Here is a 7805-nt window from a genome sequence, read left to right as displayed (position 1 = left end):
TATATATTTATTAGAATTCTGTAAACAAAAAGAGGTAGTATTTTCGCTGGTAAAAGTGAAATTGGCCTTTGAATCACCTGAGATGAACAGTATATCACCTGCCCTCTGGCCTGTCAGGGAACGCATCAAATGACATGGAATTTAAATCAAAGGAAATGATTCACTGAATTGTTGCACTGATGAACACATGCTGTGGCATAAATGAATGGACTCTGGCATAATGTGCTTCAGTAAAAACCAATTTTTAACAGCAAACACACCTGTGCGGTGAAGTCGCAATTGTACACGCACCATAGCATGCCAAAGCATGTAATAAAAGTCTTAAGAGAATAAAGGTAGGTGTCAGCCCGCTCTTTTACTTCTCTGTGAATGCTCCGGGAATGGAAAGTGAGGGCCGTACAGTACAGGTGACACACGACTGCTACATACAAAGTTTGCTGTAGCCCAGGCACGGGCAGCATACTTCTTAGGAGTACAGAAGCCCCCAAGCTGCATGCACGACTAGCCATGTTACTATGTCAGATGTCGCATTAGAATCTGACACTCCTTACATCCAGGCCAGCAGCATGTTGAAACTTGTATTGTAATTTTCATTCCAGTAAGGGTTGAAAAATCCTAGCACGCAGGGTGATGCAGAACTGCTTTGAGATGTAATGTCACATGTAGATAAGCTGTGCTCTGCTCCAGAGTCTTTTGACCCTCTGTCCTTGAAGACCTCTGTGTTTTTAAATCGTGGTTCTGAGAGTGCGTTTCGATTTCAACTTACTGGTGCTCGCTTTGTCAATCGATATACTGTCAGATGAAACAAACTAGTCCATGATTTTGTTTCTGGAAGTTAAAAACGCGAGAAATGTTACCTTGTAATGAAATTTATTGTAAGTCGAAGCGACAAGGCGTTGCAGGCTAGTCACAAGGGCTGCATGAGGTCGGGTGAGGGAGAGATTTAGAGATCGGGGTTTCGGGGCTGGAACTGAGAATGGAAACTGGTGCTTATAAACGATGAAGACAGAAACGCAACTCACCCGTGTCTGGCAGTGAAGATATGCAGCGCACCTCATGCACTGCACAGGCAGAGTGACAAAGATGGAAGAGACCCGCGATGATTAGTTTTGCCGGAGGCGCGCGCTTGAAGTATTAGATGCTGTTCACTCATGACTCACAAAGCCAGGAAAGCAGGTTTCTGCCGGCAGAAGAACAGCTACGACCCAAGCGAGATTCCAGTCAGCAAACAAGAGCAGGAGCTCCTAAAAGCACTCACCACAGTGAAAAACATCTCGACTTTGGGCACGTGAGTATTTCTAGAAAAATGAGCATTACGTCCACACGGCGTAGGTTTGTGACTGTAAGAGACATTTACAGAGCAGCTCCCAGATTCTCCTTTAGAAACCAATCCATCTCTCTCTCTATTGCTTTCTCTCTCTCTTTCCCTCCCTCTCTTCCGTCCTCACTTACACGTCAAAGGGCTTGCCTTCAGTACACACAATGGAACCTGTAACTAGTGTTTTGTCACCACAGACGTCTTGGAACCTTGAAAAGGTATGGGAAAAACTTCCCAGAACTAGATGTGGGGGTAGGGCAGGTTGTGCCCCCAACACCAAAAGCTAGCACCTAATATACATATTGGAGCCTTAAAACAGCTCACCAGTTCACCCCTGGACCTGTGGAAGGCTTCAGAAGGACTGACCTGCTACCTGAGGACTTTCCTTCTGCTACTAGCGGACTGCCCAGCTGCTGGAAGGACTGCTTTGCTCCTTGAAGAAGAACTGTACCATCGCCTTGAATCCAGGAACACTAGAAGTGACTCTAAGGGCTAGTTGCCTGGTCGCCTGTGTGAGATACAGGGACATAACAAGCTCCTTAGGCCTTGAACCCTGTTACTGGTCTCTGCTGAAGTGAGTCTTTACCCCCCAAGTGGTGCCCGTCATGCCTCACCAGCACAGTAGCATGCATAAAAACACATCACAAATGGAGCTCAGAAATAACAGCTTTACTTTTCAGCATTCAACTTGTATAACTAACCCATGATACACCAATATCTGTTAGGACCGCACTCTAATACCTCCCATATAGATTAAGATTGAGTAAGTAATTTCCTGCATAAGTCTGCCTTTAGGTATGGGGTACGGGGTCCTAATATGTACAGTTCTAAGAAACTACAGTACCCACCAGGTCCTGGACCCTTGGCAGTGGTGTTGGTGGTACTTCAAAAGCAAAAATGATGATGGATGAAATGTTGAACAATGCAAACATTCACTCCAGTCACAGAGATCTGGGTTTAATTCTTCATTTTTTTGCCCACCATGCCACCCCAGTGCGGACCCTGCCATATGCAAATCAGTCTTGTCCCTGGTCCCCATGAGAACAGTCCAGCCCGAACTGCCAGGCCAAGTCCTCTCTGGACCGGAAACAAGCAACCTGGACCGGTTTCGGGATATCGCCCCTCATCAGCCAGGCTAGCATTGAATCCAGTGGCGCAGTGAGCATGGGAACTACGTCTGGGCATACCCTTCCTACTTAGAGCAATAAAAGCAAAAAGAACAAATGATGGACGGAATGCTGAACAATGCAAACATTCACCCCCAGTCCCAGAGATCTGGGTTTAATCTATAACATTTTTTACCCTTCAAAATCTGGAACTGTTATTGGTCAGTTAGCTGAGGAGTCATGCTGGGATTGTTAAGACATCACCACAGAGCCACTCTGCCATTGTTTGGTTGTTGTCAAAGTCATGCTGTCATTGTTTGACTTTTGGAATAGCTGCAAAGGGAATGGTTGTTGTTCTTTTACTTCCTTTGTACATATTTTAGATTATTGTGAGTGAAAATAATGAGTGCTCTGTTAATAAAGCCTAAAGCTCTTAGCATACCTTCAACAGAGGGACAGGCGATTCTTCTTGACTGCTTGTCAGCATCTGAAATGTTGATGGATTTTGGGCTCAATACATATACATGGATTCAAGATTGGCATAAATATACCTCTATTGACAATGAATTGCAGTTTCGTTTAATGGGTACCTTTATTATTAGAATGTTAGATTTCCTGGGGCAGACAGTGAATGAGAGGAAGCGACTACCTAGACCTACTCAATTTGAAGCATTGAAAATTGAATTGGATGGCTACAAAAAAAAGATAAATACAATGAAGAAACAGTATAATGGTTTACTGATGCAGTAGTTAGAAAAGAAGTGGGATAATCAGGATACAGTTTGGAGAGAGAATATGGCAAAAAGAATGAGTTTTTTCCTGTGATATTTAATGACACAACAGATAAAAAGAAAACGGATGAGGTTGGCAGAAAGAAACAAAACAAAGAACACGATTTAAAAGACAAAGATAACTTTTTAAATTACCTTTTAAATTTTACACCTCCTCCGTTCACACAATCGCAAGTGGCTTCTATAATTGTACCTAACACAGTTTCATTGGCCAAATCGAGTATAAATGTACAGATACTTACATTGCTTGCAGTGACGAACACAAGCACATCATTGGGGGAAAGTGCTCTACCTGGCAGTACATTGACAACCAGGCAAAGCTATCATAGTACTAGTAGAGATATTGCTATTGTCTCTAGTGCAGTATCTACTTTTTGCTTGCTATTGTTACTACGGTAATCCCTACTGCTCCAACCTCTTCTGAACCCATTGCTCTTACTAAATAGAGAGAGATTAATATTGGGCCTCTAAAGATTGAATCTGGAGAAATCTTACAGGGAATGCACAATTTAGGCAGAATAATCACGTACAATGCAAATTAAATGAGATAACCGATCATAGAAGCAGCAAGTGATGTGAATGAAGCACATAATAAAGTTAAGGAACTATCAAGAGAACATGAGGTCGATATAAGCAGGAACATTTTACAGAAACATTTTCAAATGGACTTAAGGGAAGCTGAGATAAATGAAATGGGTTTACTGACTTTGCAAGCTCACATTAAAGACTTGGGGCCTGATTTAGGGTTTGGCGGACAAGTTACTCCATCACAAATGTGACGGATATCCTGTCCGCCATATTATAATTCCCATAGGTTATTAAGAGATCGGGTGAATTTGGCAACAGCATCAATAAAAAAACTCAGTGCCATGCTTTGCAACCAGGAGACTGGGACTTGGTTTAAGAAGTCTGTCTGAAAAAACTGCCTCAAGCCGCGGTGGAAAGGGCCACATTAAGTCATGCTTGTGGCTAACACTGCTGTAAAATGTGTGGGAATCCCAAAGTGGATCCACACAGCTCCCATGAAAAAAGTGAAGACAGCAGATGAAGAGGTGTTGACAACAACCATTGATTCACAAAGTCAAGCTCAACTTCACTGTGTAGTTCAAGGGGTGGAGGGAGTAGTCAGAGAAGAAGATAGAGAAGTGAATCCTAAAACTGGTGAAGTGGACAAAGTAGCTGATAAGCGTACAAGTGGACACCTGGTGGAGGTACCAATAGCCAGTTTCAGTTTGAGAATCAGGGTGAAGAACTGTTGCAAAGTTACAAACAGCAGCAAGAAACAGTATCTGACCCAGCTCATGAACAGCTCCAGCTAAAAATATAAGTTTCAAGAATCCCTAGGGGAAGAAAGGAATTCACAGTACACTGAGTTGCTGATGCTGGTCAAAGCACAAGATCTGCTATGAGTGAAGTCTCAGCAGCAGTCACAAGTGAAGACACAAGAAGAGATGAGTGGCCTTGAACAGTGAAGAGAACTTGCAAAGAAAGATACTGAGAAAATGAGAGCACAGAGCAATAAATAATTGAAGTTGATTCAGAGAACAGTGATAGTGAATCACCTGTAATCAAGAGACCAAAAAGAAAGAGAATCCCAAACAGAATGTATGCTTTACCTGAATGGGCATATCTTGAATCAGTGTCTGAAGAAGATGAATGATATGATGTAGAAGACTACAGTTTCGCCAACTGTTGCCAATTCATCTGTGAACGAGAATCACCTTGATTTATTTGCTAATCCTGATAACTCTTAAGTTTGATTTTTGACATTTGATTATTATTTTAAAAAAAGAGGAAAAGAAGATTTATTATTGTTATGAAAAAATTTTGAACACTAAGTTTTAAGTCCTGAATTCTTTTAATCTTTGTTTTTGATCTAAATCGAAATGGCATACAACAGATGCTGTGAAATGGTAGCATGATTTCACTAACAGTAAAACTAATAGTCCTAAATGGCCTGTTGTGCCTAATTTCTCTATTCAAATATGTCTTCTCACTGGTTGAATTAACCATAGTACACAATTAAATTGAACATAACACACTGACACATGGGAAGTGTTTAGTTAGTAATTTTATGAAAAACATCTTTGCAATTGCATTGGAGCAATATGTTGACATGATGGGGATCAAAAACCGCTTGGTATGTACTTTCTCCCTTCTTCTTCAGGTGAGGTGTCCTCTCTGGGGTTTTTGTTCCTCCAGTTGTGGCCTTGTACTGGGAGGCACTTTCTGCTTAGGCACCACCTAGTGTTGGCAGCAACATGGCTATTGGAAGGGGTCACCCTTACCTCTGGCAGACTAAGATGGTGAAAACCGGTGGCACTGCACCGAGCCACATCAAAAGACTCTCTTTCAGGAATCAGCTTCAAGACAGAGTGAGTGTGAAAGAAGTTATTTCATTAGTGGTTATTTCCTGGTTTGTGAATAACCAATACTTAGAGGAATTTATTATTCATGTAGTAAGACTGCCTCTTTCAACCTACCATGTAATTGCTATCTTGCTTTAGTTTTCCATGGAATTTGTTATGGACTTTAAATGAGTGATACTGTTGGCCTTAAGAGAGTGAAACAAGGCTTTGGACAGATTATGCTAGATATATTAGGAGCTTTGATTCCATCTACTAGAGTGGCTATGAATGATGTGAAAATTAGAAGATTTTTTATGCTTCTAGATTGGCTTGCTTCTAATATTGCTGGTTCACTAACACAAATGAACACTGAGTTAGTCCCGATACACATGATTACACAAAACTACCTAGTGCTAAAGATCCTTCTCTCGAAAGAACGATGTTTACAGAGTCCTGAATTTCAGAGTTGCACTTTCATCCCAGGTAACAGTAGGGTTATTAATGCATATGTCTACCACATTATTAATATTTCTTGTGATGTCACAGCGTTTGAAGAGGATGGCTTGTTGGAAACAGTAGGATTCTGAGTTAGTGAGACTGGAAAGAGTTTTAGTAAATTTGGTGAGTGGATTGATAGTTTGGGTGAGGGGTTGTTAAGAACTATGCTAACTCCTGTAATTACTGTGTTCATTTGTGCAATTGTTCTGTCCTTGTGTTCAAAGTTTCTGAATTCCTTTTTTTAAATGGTAGGTGTAAAGAGAAAAATAGATCATTAAAAAGGAAAAAAAGATGAAACTGAACTGGAAGATGCCAAGGACTGATTACATAATCAATTGAAGATGTTGGAAGAATAATATTGCAAGAAGCAGAAAGTAACACAGACTACATTGTCGTTAACTTAGGGATTTTAGTGAATATAGAATAATCAGAGTAGGGAAATTTGTAGGAAAATGTTATGTATTATTAAAATTGTGCACTATTATCAACATGCTGAATAGCAATCTACACTGAAATTTGCAAATGTACACTTGATGCGATTGACTTTGAAATTATTTTGCTTTGACCTGTTAAAGTGTGTTTTCTTGGTTAGTGGTTATCAGGCCTCAGGTAGGCCCCACTACCATCTTGTTAAAAACAGGTGTCTCACCTTGCACATTCACTGTCTATTATTTCTGCTGCACATCTTCAAGCAAGTCACAGTTGTTTATCTTAAAAAATACTTTCTAGCATGGGTTCAGTAATGTAACTTTCCTTCAAGATTCATCAGCCTGCTTGCAGTACTGAATTCACTCACAATGTTGACTGCTGTTTTGTAACTAGTTTTTACTGACATCTTTGGATGACATTTGCATAGAGGGGGCTGAATTACATTTTAAGTAGTGGAATAGTGCTTAGGTGGTAAGGTTGTATGATACTTTTTATTTCGTTAGTCTGATTTGATGAAATTGTAATTCTTTTGCTCACATCATGATGAATCAGTAGTCTTCATTCTGTTCTACAAGAATATTTCCTATATAAACCTTCAAATTTGAGGGTGAGCCAGAAATCGGTGGCGACTTTCTGATGTTTTTTAGGGATGCAGTCTGATTTCTTACTGATTTTACTGCTCAGGTGGGACTTCAAATATTTTTGATTTGCCTATTATTCTGTATTGCCGTTTTGCTGAGTGCCTTGATGGCAATTACTTATGCATCTGCACCTTATAATTTCTGTATTGTACCTTATAAATTTGTGTAATAAACCTTTCTAAATTTATAAAACTCACTTACTGAGCATGTCCGTACTTACTAGATTGTATTTTTGATTTGCTGTATTGCTTCCTATCATAGAAGACATTGCTTCATGAAATTGATGTTTAACACCATTTCCAATCAACTCACATGTGGGTGTGTTATTAAGGTGTCTTTTGGGGTGTAAAATATTAGGACAACCACATGACCACAATAATGAGACCATCCAGGAAGGTCAAAACAAGCTCCAACCGCATGTTAGAACCCAAAACAACAATGAAGAACCAGACTAGATAAGAGAAGGCAGACTTAGGGGGTCATTCCGACCCTGGCGGTTCAAGACCGCCAGGGCCGGGGACCACGGAAGCACCGCCAACAGGCTGGCGGCGCTTCCCAGCCCATTCTGACCGCGGCGGTAAAGCCGCGGTCAGAAAAGGGGATCCGGCGGTTTCCCGCCGGATTTCCCCTGCATGGGCTGAATCTCCATGGCGGCGCTGCAAGCAGCGCCGCCA

General features: G+C 41.0%; 1 long non-coding RNA gene across 1 annotated transcript; it reads left to right on the top strand.

Moving 5' to 3' along the window:
• Positions 1 to 971: 971 nt before the first annotated feature.
• LOC138288531 (uncharacterized) lies at positions 972 to 7311 on the top strand. The gene is made up of 3 exons (XR_011202442.1): positions 972 to 1288; positions 5383 to 5590; positions 6314 to 7311. It is a non-coding gene; the product is annotated as an uncharacterized lncRNA (long non-coding RNA).
• Positions 7312 to 7805: the final 494 nt, after the last annotated feature.

The sequence above is a fragment of the Pleurodeles waltl genome, chromosome 4_1 (genome assembly GCF_031143425.1).
Source record: "Pleurodeles waltl isolate 20211129_DDA chromosome 4_1, aPleWal1.hap1.20221129, whole genome shotgun sequence".
In the NCBI taxonomy this organism is placed as follows: domain Eukaryota; kingdom Metazoa; phylum Chordata; class Amphibia; order Caudata; family Salamandridae; genus Pleurodeles; species Pleurodeles waltl.
This window is presented reverse-complemented; position numbering and strand designations above follow the sequence as displayed.